Below are 16,167 nucleotides of genomic sequence, written 5' to 3'. Positions count from 1 at the left end.
CGCAGGCGCCGTGAAGAGCCAAGCCTATTTCGTCTATTTCTGGAGAAGCGTGACGTGCCAGGGCCGGTCGTCAATCACCTTCCCTCTCCATAGGAACGCCCATTCCCCGGAATCTTCTATGTACGATATAACTGTGAGTACAGGGATAAAAAAAAATACAGACAGGCATACTGAACCCCCGCTTTAACTACTTACAGGCATACCCCACTTTTACGTACACAATGGGGTTCATTTACTAAAGCCGGAAAGCACAAAATCAGACTCACTTCTGCATAAAAAACAATGAGCTTCTAACCCCAGCTTGCTCAATTAAGCTTTGGTAATAAAAACCTGGAAGCTCATTGGTTTCTATGCAGAAGTGAGCCTGATTTTGCACTTTCCAGCTTTAGTAAATAAACCCCATTGTGTACTTATAAGTGGGGTATGCCTGTATTTTATTCGTTTACCACGTTCAGCAAATAAAGCAAAGAAAAAGAAGTCTAAAGTGTGGACATTGAACTTTTTCTCAACTATCATCTGATACCCTAGACGGCGAAGGGAATAGAGGTAACATGCCGCCCAAAACAATCCAGCAGCTCCTCCAGGGGTAGTGCTACACGATATATGCCCGATGCCGGTCTCCCTGGACGGAATCCAGGCTCATCCCTCCCTACAGACAACCACACAACTCCCAGCTTACTACCGGACTACTAATCCACTGCGACTTGTGATGCTCTCCCCCTCTCCCTCACCCGCTTGTGAGTGCCATTTGTTTTATATTGCATTTTTACTTAATAAATTGTGCTACACTATGCCAGTTTGGTGCTTTCTTCCCTTCCCCTTTTTTATTACAGACTGTGGATTTCCAGCCCACAACTGAAAGCAGCCATGCCAGCACCATAGTGTCAGTCATTCTTCACCACTTGACATTTTATTCATATACCTCCAGGAATAAAAATCTTGTAATAGTTATTTTATATCCATCAGCTGTTACATGACAACCTACAAATACAGGATGGGCACAGTGATAGCGCTGTAGCATTTTATGGTTATGTTGCTAATAGAATAAACTAGACAGAATATAACCGTCTTCAGCATTAGAATTCAGTTTTTTTCTATTTGAATTTCAGAATTAGAATCAAATTCAAATTGAATTAGAAAACAAATAAACAAAACATATTCCAAAAACAGAATGAAATGAATTTAACTAAAACAAAATGATTTAAATAGTGAATCAAAATGTTTTTTTTTCCTGTTCTACAGATTGGGCTGAAGAGACGAAATAAACTTGGTACTTTTACTGCAGCCACACAGGCTTCTATGGAGGTAGATGGTGCTGATAATATAACCGACAGTATACCTATGCCTCTTTATTAAACGCAAACAATCCAATGTCTCCAAAAAAAGTTAAAAGTAACATTAACCGATTGCTGACCAGCTGCCGTCATTCTACTGCGGCAGGTTGGCACGATCCCATGAGCCGTAGTAGACGTACGTCGGCTCCTTTAAGCGGGATAGCAGGCGTGTATGCCTGCTGCACTGCGGGGGTGCCGATGCTCGTGGCCGGTGGTCGCGATGACCGCCGGCCACGTGCGATCATGGGCACGAGAAAACAGAACAGGGACGCGTGTGTGTATAAACACACCGATCCCTGTTCTGAGAGGAGAGGCAGATCGTGAGTTCCTTCTAGCTGGGAACCACGATCTGTAATTTCCTCTAGTCAGTCCCCTCACCTTACAGTTAGAATACACACTAGGGAACACAGTTAACCCCTTGCCTGCCAGTGACATTTACACAGTAATCAGTGCATTTTTATAGCACCAATCGCTGTATAATCGTCAATGGTCCCAAAAATGTGTCAAAAGTGTCCGCCATAATGTCACAGTCCCAATGCAAAAATCACAGATCACCGCCATTACTAGTAAAAACAAAAAATAATATGAATAAAAATGCCATAAATCTATCCTCTATTTTGTAGACACTATAACTTCTGCGTAAACCAATCAATATACGCTTATTCCGATTTGTGTGTGTGTGTGTATATATATATATATATATATATATATATATATATATATATATTTTATAGCAAAAAGGTACAAAATATTGTTTTTTTTTTTTTTTTAAATTGGACGCGTTTTTTGTTTATAGCGCACAAAATTTAAACCGCAGAGGTGATCAAATACCACCAAAAGAAAGCTCTATTTGTGGGGAAAAAAAAAGGACAACAATTTTGTTGGGAGCCACGTCGCACGACCGCGCAATTGTTAAAGCGACGCAATGCCGAATCGCAAAAAGTGCTCTGGTCTTTGCGCAGCCAAATGGTCTGGGGTTGAAGTGGTTATTATTTAGTGACCTGCTGCACCAATCAACTGCCCACTTTCTTAATCCAGATTGTAGTCAGCCACATCTGATTTAGCTGAAGCTCAACTTTCCTAAAGTTTTATTCTTGAGACCCACAATTTATAGGCAGTTAACCACGTTTGGTTGAAATACAGACATTTATGTGCTATGGTGGTATATGTTAGAATGTATACAAAAATCGAATATATCAAATTTGTGCAGATTATGTAGTAATGTTTTCATGCTGTTTTTTCTGTTCGCCGGTGCAATTGTAATGGCATCATTTATCTCATTATCATTTTTCAGCATTGAAAATGTGTTTTGTCCATTTGCTTCAAGGCTATGCGTTTTCCTTCTGTAAAATGAATAAATGCAATTCAGCTTTGTACAAGAGCGGTGAGTAATGTGTGGCCCCTGTAGTCTGGCAACATCATTATAAATGTGAAGTTTGGCGTGGGCTGATCTTATCTTGCAGTCCATACAAAAGGAGTACAACATTATATAGAGATTATGAGAGCTTTACAGGTCCTGTAATTTTACTGCTTTAGTAAATCACTATCTGAGAATAAATCCATACGGTCTTCAGTTTTGAGACAAGCACGTTTTTACTTGCCTCCTCCGAGGGCTGCGGCTTCATGCTCTCTCTGTAGCTCAGCTGGCATATTTTTAACAATAATGTTGGCCATACACTGCTCAACTTTGAGCCATGCGTAGCCCTGTTGCCACCACCTGACTCGACAAAGTTCGATGAAAGTCAAAAGAGCCAGCTAAAAAATGATTGGCTGAACACAGCAGCAACAGAAGCCGGCAAGGGCGTTTTCTTCATACATGCCATTTGGGGGAATCTATGGATTTCTCTTGTTCAGGGCAATATCTTAAAGTGTATGGCTAGCCTTAGTGAACTTGTACTTTAATGTTTACATCCACAGAACGGTAACAGGCAAGAACCTGCAATAAAGTGTGATACCAACCCCCCCCCCCCCCCCCAAAAAAAACCTGCAAAAGGTATACAGGAAGTTTGGAGAAACTTCTAGAGGTTAGTGGGCGGAGACCAGGAGGGTCCTTCTGCAAACTCAGTCTAGCTTGGCCAATCCCCAGGCAGTGGGTCAGGCATGGTGGCTAAGCAGCCCTTAAGTATGGACGAGTCATACTGGTAGGGGGAGTCGGGTGGAAGATGGAAATGGAATGCTGAGGAGTTTGTCGGTGGCCCTTTAGGGGCCCTCTAGGTCTAGGGGGGGGGCGGGACTACAGACCAGAGGCTCAGGAAGGATCCCTTCTGCAGTGCGGTGTGACAGGGACCAGCACCACCTGGGAGCAAGGAAGGACAGTGAGTACATCAGCACACTCAGGAACACTACAAGAGGAAAGTCTGCCATATGTAGTCAGCTTTCTGGAGTAACAGCGGTGTGCTTCACCCCTTCATCCTTGTCCTAAAAGATCTGCAGAGCAGCCCGGAGGGTTGGTAGGACCTGCTGAGCAGTGGAGTTGGGACCAGAACCACAGAAGGTGGAGATATACTCCTGCAAGCCCAGGGTCCCAAGTCTGTAATGGGCATGTGCTATTGTAGCACTACCCCCGGAGGAGCTGCTGGTTGTTTTGGGTGGCACATTTACCTTGTGGCCCTTCCGAATTCCTAGGGGTGAATGGTGCATATAGCAATAGTAAAAGAATGTCCGCGACAAGTGTCTTTGCTGTGCTCTTTATTATCCAGCCGGGTAAAAACAATGAACTGGTGATGAAAGGGATAGAGTTTGCAGGAAGAAGGAGAACAGATTCAGGCGTAGTATTTGGAACAGTCATGTTCCCATATGTAACACTTTTCGTACCACTCCTGCCTGAGTGGGTTTAGTGTAACCGGACAGGCCCCTCTCACTGACCTGGCAGCCGGAGTATCACTGGAACACTTGTAGGATAAAGTCTCTGCCTCAGACCCTCCTGAATGGACTTCAGGGAGATGCCTCTGCCACAGGCCCTCTCTGGTTGCAGTACCGGAGGTAATCCTCCTTAGGTGAATTACGCCTGAATCTCCTTCTTAATGTTGCCCAGGTACCGACTGACAGGTGACCAATCCTCATTGGCGCTAATCAGATGGACTCCCCACCGAACAGCAATACTGCTTGGGATCCTGAAAAGGTGGGAACCCAGTCACTCACTGGGTCCCCGTCGCTGCTCAGATGTTCCGGGCCAACATGGCCCCAGAACCAGGAACACGGCGTGGCACGCACAGCCAGGTAGGCCATAACACTGGGGCGCCATGATGTGGCCACCCTTAAGGTGGGTGCCACACTGGACGAAGATGACCCAGAACCAATGGCACCTGCCCCATAAATACCCTCCCCCAGCATGCACAGCAAAGCTACACCCTCCTGATTGGCTGCTGGGGAAGAGAACCCAAACCTTGACTCCACTGCTGCAATCTACTGCACAGGGGTGGGAAGAGCACCCCAGCACAACAGAATGAGCCCACAGCACAGCCAAGCCGAGACAGAGACCCTGTTTTAAGCATAACAATTTGGATCAGAGTTTAACTACACTCTGATCTCCCTTTAAATTTAAATATCACCGGTACTTAAAGGGGTTGTAAACCCTTGTGTTTTTTCACCTTAATGCATCCTATGCATTAAGGTGAAAAAACACCTTGCTATGCCTGGCCCCCCAGCCCCCCCGTTTTACTTACCTGAGCCCCGAATCTCCATGGGCACAATCCTGCGTCACTTTTCCCACGGCTTCTTGGCTCTTCATTGGATAGATTGATAGCAGCACAGCCATTGGCTCCCGCTGCTGTCAATCAAATCCAATGATGTGGCCCGCCGGGGGCGGGGCAGAGTCATGGACACTATGATTGTATGACACAGGAGCGCGCCCGCAAGATAACCCCCTCAGGAGAGAGCTTCACAGAGGGGGTTATCTATTGCGGAGAGGAGCTGTGAGAGCTGCCATGGGACCCCAGAAGAGGACAATCAGGGCCACTCTATGCAAAATGAGCTGCACAATGGAGGCAAGTAGGACATGTTTGTTATTGGTTAGTGTATGTAAATGTACTATATCCAACACTACCCTCCCACTACACTGACAATGCTGCCGTCTGAAGGTGTCCCTGTGCTCCTTCAACCAGAACAGGGGTCTCTAAATGTTCTAAACAAAAAAGGGACAGTTTACGGTCATTCAGACTTTAGGGGGGCCAGACTATGACCATTGGGAGCAAAAAATGTCCTGCCATCAGTTGGAGTAAACAATGTCCCATCTTTGGTGTCAGGGACAGGAATTGCACACTATCATTGGGAGGAATTGGGCCGCCTTGTAGGTGTCATTGGGGTGGAATTGTGTCTCTTCGCTGGTGGAGGGAATTATGCCTTATTGTTGGTGTCAGTGAATGAAATAGTGGAGTCCAAGGGCCAGATAAAAGCAAGCAAATGGTATCATCCGGCCTCTGGGCCACATTTTGGAGATCCCTGACCCAGAATGTAGGCATTTTAATACAAAAGGTGTGTTTATGGCCAAATCACCAGGTGAAAACAGAGGGGGAAAAAAAGCCAAAAAAAAACACAAACAAAAAAAAAAAAAGGAAAGAAAGCCAATGCCGCCGCCACATGCAATGATTGGTAAGCTGCAATACATTGCATTTTTAGTTTTGGGTTTAATACCGCTTTAAATCAGCCCAACTGTATTTTCCAGACACATCACAGTAATGACTGGTGTTAAATTTAGCACTTTATTGTTCAAATCAGCGGATTTATGGGGTATTGTGTCCCTGTTCATATTATCTCCATTATTTTCTCTTTCAAGCAAATTATATTAGGGAGCCCAGAAGGAAATATTTTCCCATATGGATAATTTGAAAAAAGACATTTAATGCTGTGAATGAGGCATTAAATTGCTTTTCTCTACCACGTTCATCCATTCCCAGACGTGGAAAAGCGCGGCTTCCTGTTTACTGCTGACACCGATTAAGCACTTCAAAACAATTGACATGTTTATTTTACAGTAATTTGTGTCTGTTACCAGCGCGGTTCAAGACCACGTCTTTTTCCAGATTTGTCGCGGAAGTTGTCATTGTGTGTTAGCTGAAAGAGATGGATTTGTTTCTGTAACCAAGTGTTCCTCTTGCGTTTCCCAATTTGTTCTTGTAGCTGTTACTATTGTGTTGTCTGTGTTATTTTTGAAGTTTGGGTCCTTTGACATGAAAATAAAGCAACTTATCTTTTTTTACCCCTTTTATCTGTCCGGCGGTCCTTTTAATCAATGTTTCCTTCTTCCAGAGTTTGAAAGGCTTTCTTCCTTGATTCTTGTTTTGACAAATGTATTAAAGACATCTGTGCATTACAGACCCCTTCAAAGCACGTGTGCAAAGTCTTTTAGTCCTTTGAGATAATTCTTTTATATTTTCAGTAACAGAGATATGTAGAAATAGACATTTTGGGCCAGATTCTCAAAGAGATACGACGGTGTATCTCCTGATACACCGTCGTATCTCTGAGTTGCGTCGGTCGTATCTATGCGACTGATTCATAGAATCAGTTACGCATAGATATGCCTAAGATCCGACAGGTGTAAGTGACTTACACCGTTGGATCCTAACTGCAATTTTAAAATGGCCGCTGGGGGCGTTCTCGCTGATTTACACAGAGAATATGTAAATCAGCGAGATACGCCAATTCACGAACGTACGCGGGCCCGACGCAGTCACTTTACGCCATTTACGTAAGGGTTTTCCCGGCGTATAGTTACCCCTGCTTCTATGAGGCGCAGCCAATGTTAAGTATGGCCGTCGTTCGCGAGTCGGATTTTGAAATTTTACGTAGTTTGCGTACGTCGATTCACAAAAGCGCTGGACGCAAGTTACGCTCACGCCGAAACCAATGACGTCCTAGCGACGTCATTGGGAGCAATGCACGCCGGGAAAATTCACGGACGGCGCATGCGCAGTTAAATTGGCACGGGGACGCGCCCGATTTAAATAATACACTCCCCCTAGCCGTGGAATTTGAATTCTGCTGGAGGATTTACGATACGCCGCCGCAAGTTGAGGAAAGTGTTTTGTGACTTACCCACTTGCCTCAAAAACTTGCGGCGGCGGATCTTAAATCACATAGATCAGCGGATCTTTAGATCCGCGTAACCTATGTGAATCTGGCCCATTGTATCTTTGTGGTTCAGAAATAAATTTTAAAAGATCAACAGAATATCAACGGTTCAGACTTTAACATATGCAAATTTAAGGGCCCATTTACACCTCCCCGCCACGATCCAGTGCATCCGGAAAGTACTCACAGCAATTCGCTTAATCCACATTTTGTTATGTTACAGCCTTATTTCAAAATGGATTAAATGCATTATATTCCTCAAAAACTCTATAAACAATACCCCATACTGACAGCGTGAAAGAAGTAGGTTTGAAATCTTTGCAAATTTATAAATAATAAATTCCATGCACATAAGTATTCACAGCCTTTGCGCAATACTTTGTTGAAGCAACAATAACAGCCTCAAGTCTTTTTGAGTATGATGCTACAAGCTTGGCACACCTATTTTTGGGCAGTTTCTCCCATTCTTCTTTGCAGGACCTCTCAAGCTCCATCAGGTTGGATGGGGAGCGTCAATGCACAGCCATTTTCAGATCTCTCCAGAGATGTTCAGTCGGGTTCAAGTCTGGGCCACTCAAGGACATTCACAGAGTTGTCCCGTAGTCACTTCTTTGTTATCTTGGCTGTGTGCTTAGGGTTGTTGTCCGGTCGAAAGATAAACCTTTGCCCCAGTCTGAGGTCCAGAGCATTCTGGAGCACGTTTTCATTAAAGATGTCTCTGTACATTGCTGCATTCATCTTTCCCTCGATCCTGACCAGTCTCCCAGTTCCTGCTGCTGAAAAACATCCCCCCAGCATGATGCTGCCACCACCATGCTTCACTGTAGGGATGGTATTGGCCAGGTGATGAGCGTTGCCTGGTTGCCTCCAGACATGACGCTTGCCAGTCATGCCAAAGAGTTCAAGCTTTGTTTTTATCAGACCAGAGAATTTTGTTTTTTATGGTCTGAGTGTTTTTCAGGTGCCTTTTGGCAAACTGTCATGTGCCATTTTGCTTCCCTCTGGCCACTCTACCATACAGGTCTGATTGGTGGAGTGCTGCAGAGATGGTTGTTCTTCTGGAAGGTTCTACTCTCTCCACAGAGAAACACTGGAGCTCTGTCAGAATGACCATTGGGTTCTTGGTCACGTCTCTGACTAAGGCTCTTCTCCTCTGATCGCTCAGTTTGGCTGGGCAGCACGCTCTAGAAAGAGTCTGGGTAGTTCCAAACTTCTTCCATTTACGAATGATGGAGGCCACTGTGCTCATTGGGACCTTCAATGCTGCAAAAATGTTAATGTACCCTTTCCCAGATCTGTGCCTTCATACAATCCCGTCACTGTGGTCTACATGCAATTCCATGGACTTCATGGCTTGGTTTGTGCTCGGACATGCACTGGTAACTTTGTGGGACCTTATATAGACAGGTGTGTGCCTTTCCAAATCACGTCCAATCAACTGAATTTACCACAGGTGGACTCCAATCAAGTTGTAGAAACATCTCAAGGATGATCAGTGGAAACAGGATGCACATGCAATTGTTTTATTTTTTATAAATTTGCAAAGATTTCAAACTCATTTCTTTCACGTTCTCATTATGGGGTATTGTTTGTAGAATTTTGAGGAAAATAATGAATTTAATCCATTTTGGAATAAGGGTGCAACATAACAAAATGTGGAGATAGTGAAGCACTGTGAATACTTTCCAGATGCACTGTATGTTGTGTTACTACAAGTGGTAACATATGCTTTGTTACCAAGGCCAACTCAAACAATTGTCCATCCCAGTAAGACTGCACCTGCAATGCAAGGCTTAAAGGGGTTGTAAAGGATTTTTTTTTTTTCATAATAAGCATCCTTTACCTGCAGACATTCCTCTTTTCCCTTCCTCATTGTTCGTTTTTGCTCAGAAGTTGCTCTATTTCTTCTCTGTTCTGTTCACTTCCTGCTTGTCTGATTTTACTGACCACCGTGATGGGAGGCTTTACTGCGGTGGTCAGTGACATGCTCGCCCCCCCCTGGGAACTACATCTGTGCGTCAGGACGCTCTCTACGTGTTAGAGACTTCAAGGAGGTGTGAATTACTGGGCGTGCCACAGTTCATACTGGGAAATGTAGTTCTTACATGAACGAGCGCCGCAAACCAGGAAGTGAATGAGAGAACAGAAACTAGAACGCCGGAGGTGATATAGATGAAGGAATTTAATAGGTATTTACTCATTTTTTAACAGAATCATTACACTATTCTGTCTGTCTACCTTGCAGACATTAATTTTAGGCAAACATTTTTTTTCCCTTTACAACTCCTTTAAATGCTCGTTTGAGTCTAGGGGGCATGGTATAGTAGATTTACTTACCTGACCCTCCTCTCCTGCGTGCTGCTAGACTGGTCTCTGTAGCATCTTCTCTCCCATGCTCTAGCAGTTTAAGGTCCTGACATCATCAAAACCAAAGAAGGGTCCATAGCCCTGCACTGGACATGAGCATGCCAAGGAACAGTCCACCACTGGAGCGCAGTGGAGCTCTGTCTGCTGTGGAAGCAGCAAATCGGTTAACCACTTAACCTCTGGAAGATTTACCCCCCCCCCCTCATGACCAGGCTATTTTTGTGGTACGGCACTGCATTATTTTTAACTGACAATTGCACGGTCATGCGACGCTGTACCCAAATACATTTTATGTCCTGGGAAAGGAACCTGTGGCAAATCAGTGGCCACCAAAAGGTGAACTTGGCCATTAACTCCTTTAGCCTGTATTGTATTTTTTTTAGGTTTGGTACAACTGTTTTTGCAGTATTTATTGAGCATAAGTTTGAATACTAGCAAACTACAAGTTATGATCCATCATCTGACTAGTTCCCTATACAAGATGCTTGATATAGGGGTTGATTTACTAAAAGGCAAATTCACTGTGGACTACAAGTGCACTGCAAGTGCCCATGGAAGTGCAGTCGCTGTAGATCTGAGGGGGGAGCTCTGAAATGAGGGGGAAGCTCTGCTGATTTCTACCATCCAATCATGTGCAAGGAAAAATGCTGCTTTTTATTGCCCTTGCATGTCCTCCTCAGATCTGCAGCGACTGCACTTCCAAGTGCACTTGTAGTGCACAGGGGAATTTGCCTTTAGTAAAAATAACCCCCATAATCTTTCACCGAAATAGATCTAAGATGTTACAAACACCACAAAGAAAATAAATGAATATGATGCAAAGCTTGTCACCGAAAAGAGTACAGACAATATCCTTGGCATGATCATTATTGGGTTAAATACAGAGACTTTCCAGAATATTTCTAGGATTACATTATACGGATGTCAGAGGGAGACTGTGATACCAAAATCGTTGTGTGGGTTTTGGTAAATTTGCAGATGGATTCAGCCTTTAATTCAGTACAAAGGATATGAATAATCTTCATTCTCTGGTTTTACCAAACCCTTTTATGACAGTTCAGTGCGGATACATTGTGTCTGTCCGCAGAGACTTGTCCGGGGTCAATGCTCAAACTCCAAGCACTTTACTACCATATGTCATCATATTTGTTATTGTCCTATTGTGTTTCCCATTTACTCATGGGAACACTCTTCAGGCTGCTGTCTGGGTAGACCTAGAAACATAAATAACTGTTTATACAGTTTAATAAGAATTCCCAGGCGCCAATACATGAACAAAGTGGAGCCTTGTTTATACAGCGGTACACTGAAACCTTTATAAGGGAATCTTTTATGAAATATATCTGAGACAATACTCCTGACCTCCTTCTGAAATTACTAGTCGTCTGGCTTTTGCTGCCCTCTGTCTTTTCTCATTTACTGACCTAGCTTTCAGGTTGAATGAATGAACATCACCGTCAAACTGCCTGATTAAAACTACTCTACATCTATGGAAAGGCGTTCACTGGAACTCATGAAGAGTTTTGTAGACATTCTGTAGAATTACATTTCCATTGCGTCTCCTCAGCATCAGTGGCGGCTGGTGCATAACATTTTTGGGGGGGCGCAAACGAAAAAAAAAATTGCAGCCTCACTGTGCCCATCAAATGCAGCCACTGTGCCATCAATTGTCACCACTGTGCCATGCCATCAAACGCAGCCACTGTGCCATCAATTTGCACCACTGTGCCATGCCATCAAACACAGCCAATGTGCCCTTTAATTGTCACCACTGTGCCCTTTAATTGTCAACACTGTGCCCATTGTCGCCACTGTGCCCTGTAAAGTGCCCCCCCCCCGCCCGGCACTTACCTTTACTGGAGTCAGCCATCCACGTCCCTCAATGTCTTCTACCGCCCTCGATGACTGACAGGCGTCTCATCCAATCAGGTTAAACTAGCCAGAATAGGCCAACCTGATTGGCTGAGACACCTGTCAGTCTTATACAAGGAGCCCATCCTTAGTGCGTTCCTTGTATAAGTTTCCGGGACCCGAGGGCTGTACTCGGAAAAGCCTATCAGAGCCGTTGGCTCTGATAGGCACTTCCGTACAGCCAACCAGCTGCTGTTATTCAGATGGCCGGACATGAGCGCCGACCATCTGAATAGAACAGCGGCAGCGGCGATAATAACATAGATTTGTGCAATGCATGAATCTATGTTATAAGACTCAGTGGCGGTGAGAGCCAGAGGGGGTGGCGCTCCAGCACCCTCTATGGACGAACTGCCACTGCTCAGCATAATCGTGGGTGCTCGCTAGAGGTTCCTGTTGGGACCAGGTACATAAATGTTGCAGGAAAACAGCGCTGGAGCTCAGCATTGACAAGCTACTTATTCGGTCAGTGTGCCTGTAACACAAACAGCATACCTCCCAACTTTTTGAGAATGAGGAATACCCATTAGCAAAAGGGTATGTAGACTTAGGACACACCCCCAGCCATGCCCCCTTAAAAGGAGAAATATACAAAAAAAAAAAAAATTAGTTAAACCCACAAGGGCTTTTTTTTTTTTTTTTTTTTAACCACTACCATTCCTTTATATTGGCTTTTGAAATTTACAAATGCAACAATTTATACATTAGATTATCATGTTGAATCTGTTTTATTGAGTTTCAATCATTTGTAAAAAAACATATCGACTAAACATAGGCCAGGAATAACATATATGACCATTGAGTGTACAAGTCTACATTAGGATCGGAAGGACTCTAAAAGAACATGTATCACATATGCATAGTGTGGTGGAGATACATAAAATGATTATTTTGTGTTTGTTACTTTTTCCTAAACCACTCAAATGTTGCTTTTCTTTCTTATATTGTTTTATTTCTTGATAAATATATATGTGTGTGGGTATATAGTACACTATTACTTTCCTTAAATGAAGTGACAGAGTATAGAGTTAAAAAACCTTCAGGAAGTGATTAAACTGAAGACAGATAGTTTAACTATTAAGTGAAGACAGCCGTTACTCACTCCAAAACCCCCTCCATCGACTGAAGAAAGATGGCCCCCGTGAGTCTGAGTGAAGCCATGAGTGTGCCTCGTGGCAAGAATAAACGTCACAAGAAAAAAGCCATATATGGACTAAGCCAATCAAATGTGCTCATATGAATGTCATTTGGTCTATAAAGCTGTGATAATAAAAGGGTTCGGCCTCTTTGACGGTTGGATACAGAAAGAAGAAGATTGACCCTGTCTTTCTGCAGGCTTTCACAATTTGGATCAGAGGCAGAATGGGTTATGCCCTGAGGTTGTGTCAGGGGTTGTCAATCCTTATCAATAGTCCGGTAGATATAAACTGGATTATTAAAAACCAGCAGCTGCAGAATGTGGGGTTGCTGTTTTTTTTTTGTTTTTGAGTGGACCTCTGCTTCAATTATCAGAGACAGCAGACACACAACAGAAGATAGTCAACGACTATGGGCATGATACAGGAGAGTGTCAGAGACTTGCAGACATGATACAAGAGATGGTCAGGGAGGGTGCAGATGATACAAGAGATGGTCGGAGATTGCAGACATGCTGCAGGAAACGGTCAGAGGCTGTGAACATGTGACTGTTGCTCCTCTCTGCCAATCCCTTCACTGGCTTCCCCTACCCCACTATATAAAAATCTAAATACCAACAACAAACATACAAGGCCACACACAACATTGCCCCCATATACTGTACATCACCAACCTCATCTGCAGATATCGTCCTCTCAAGACCTCCTACTCTAGCTTTCCTGTTACTTCCTCCCATGATTGCCTCCAGGACTTCTCCTGAGCCTCTCCAATCCTATGGAACTCCCTGCATGACATGCGAGTGTGACTGGCTGATGAACAGAAACGCACCAGACTCCAGGCTAGAAACCGCAGCCGTACATATATGTGAACCTGGCCTAGAACTTTGTACAGCTTTTATTTTTACGCACTTTTAATTTTTTTCACTGCATTAAACCCAATCTGATTGGGCAATAAATATATTGCTCCAAAATAAATAAATAAATAAAATAAAAAAAATTAAACCGAATCAATAATAATTACTTTGTTGGTAAACTCTTCCTTTATAAGCCACATAAATGTTTTTTTGTTCCACAGACGAAATCCTAGACACATTAATATTATTTGTTTCTTATTGAAATTATTTTCACAAGATAAAAAATGTACACATACAGCAATTACTTTTAGAAGTTTTTTGGCAGTACTTTTGCATCTGGAAAATCAGGTTTGAACGTTGAGCCAAAAAATTAAATTAGTGCTCGGCTATACCAAGTAATCTCCAAAACAAGAATCACAGAGTCTCAAGGCGTAAAGAGCAGAAATTATATCCAGATGAATTGTCTGCCAAGGAGTTGTACATTTGATATGAATATCAGCACTGTCAGATCTGCTATTTGACTTTTTTCCCCTAAAAGGTTTATCAAATCTTCCAACTGAAACCCCAGGAGGTTGTTCCGACTGAATACACAGTGGTAATTAATGCGTGTCTTCTAAGGAGCCCAAATCTCATTTTTAGAACTTCAAAGACGACATGATACCTTTGACTGCGAGGTGTCTACATCTGAATGTGTAATGTTTGATGAAAGCAGATTATCTTTCTGCCCTTGAACCTTCATACTGGGAAGCTTTCCCTGCCGGAAAATGTGCACTGCTCTATCATCTCACTCCAGATTACTGCAATGGAAGTCATAGCATGCAAACACACATTTAGAAACGATAGATTTTACCATTTTCGCAGCTTGACTTTTTTTCCGTGTGCATTCTTCATATTTAAAATTATATTTACCTTCTACACCCCCCCCCCCCTCCTTTTAGTGCGCCTTCATTTGTCTGTGCATTTCCATCCCCTCCTATATTCTATAAAATATGGCAGCTATTCATATGCACTTGGGAGCCAGTGTAGTATAAACACATAAGACTGATGAGATGACCCCATCTGTTTGCAACTGTGCATTACTCAGTAGACTCTGGGGGGCAGATCCACAGAGCGAGTACGCCGGCGTATCTACTGATACGCCGGCGTACTTTCAAATTTCCCGCGTCGTATCTTTATTTGAATCCTCAAACCAAGATACGACTGCATCTGGGTTCGATCCGACAGGCGTACGGCTTCGTACGCCTTCGGATCGTAGATGCAATACTTCGGCGTCCGCTGGGTGGAGTTCTCGTCGTTTTCCGCATCGAGTATGCAAATTAGCTATTTCCGACGACCCACAAACGTACGCGCGGCTGTCGCATTCTCTTACGTCGTCTCTAGTCGGCTTTTTCTGGCGTATAGTTAAAGCTGGTATTTTGCGGTGTATAGTTAGACTTGCCATGTTAAGTATGGCCGTCGTTCCCATGTCGAAATTATTTTTTTTTTTGCGCAAGTCATCCGTGAATAGGGATGGACGTAATTCACGTCTAAGTTAAAAAAAAAATGACGTTGTTGCGACGTCATTTAGCGCAATGCACAGCGGGAAATTTAGGGACGGCGCATGCACAGTTCATTTGACGCGGGGACGCGCTTCATTTAAATGAAACACGCCCCCTAATCGCCGATTTGAATTACGCTACGCCGCCGCAAGTTTACACGCAAGTGCTTTGTGAATCAACCACTTACGATGAAAACTTGCGGCGGTGTAACGTAAAGGGGATACGTTACGCCGCAGCGCAAGTACGTGAATCTGGCCCGTAGTTTTTAATAATAAATTACAACATGGCTTTTGCAGCAATTGTATACAATATTTTCTTTATTTGTTATATATTTTTTCAGCTAAAGTAGAGTTACCCTTTAATTTTCTCTATCTTAACATAAACAAACATCTGAGCCCCCAACCGAAGCAATGTACATCAAACAGTCTCCAGGTACTAGTAATTGCTGCAGAGAGAATCTATTGTTTGCAATTAAAGGTTAAAGAAGATAAAAAATAAAAAAAAAACAACACACAACACACCACCCAGGTACTTATATTAATTAAAATGTACAAAGAACCAAAGATTCTCAATACATTAACACTCATTGATTGGACTGCTTGCAAATCTCAGACAGACAGGCCATAGTGCCCCTTTAAAGAGGAATTACAGGAAACAAGTGAAGCCGATCAATTGGAGAACCATTATGGCTAGTCAGCAAAATTGGCAACAGTATTATATGTCAAAAAAACTTTTCAGGTTACCTCTAAAATGGGAAGTGTAATCGTTTATGGGAATTGTATTTTTAGACTTTGTATTTTTAATTTTTTTTAATTACATTAATAGTAAATCCTGATTATTTGATATACTATTGTATGAGGTTGTGGATGCCTTTGTATTAATGTTTTGGCACTAGGGCCAGTTTACTGTCCCTTTATTGAGGGGGCCAGACTGGCCAGCACGAGTAGAAAATGCC

This window comes from Rana temporaria, chromosome 13 (assembly GCF_905171775.1).
Source record: "Rana temporaria chromosome 13, aRanTem1.1, whole genome shotgun sequence".
NCBI classification, from domain to species: Eukaryota; Metazoa; Chordata; class Amphibia; order Anura; family Ranidae; genus Rana; species Rana temporaria.
This window is presented reverse-complemented; position numbering follows the sequence as displayed.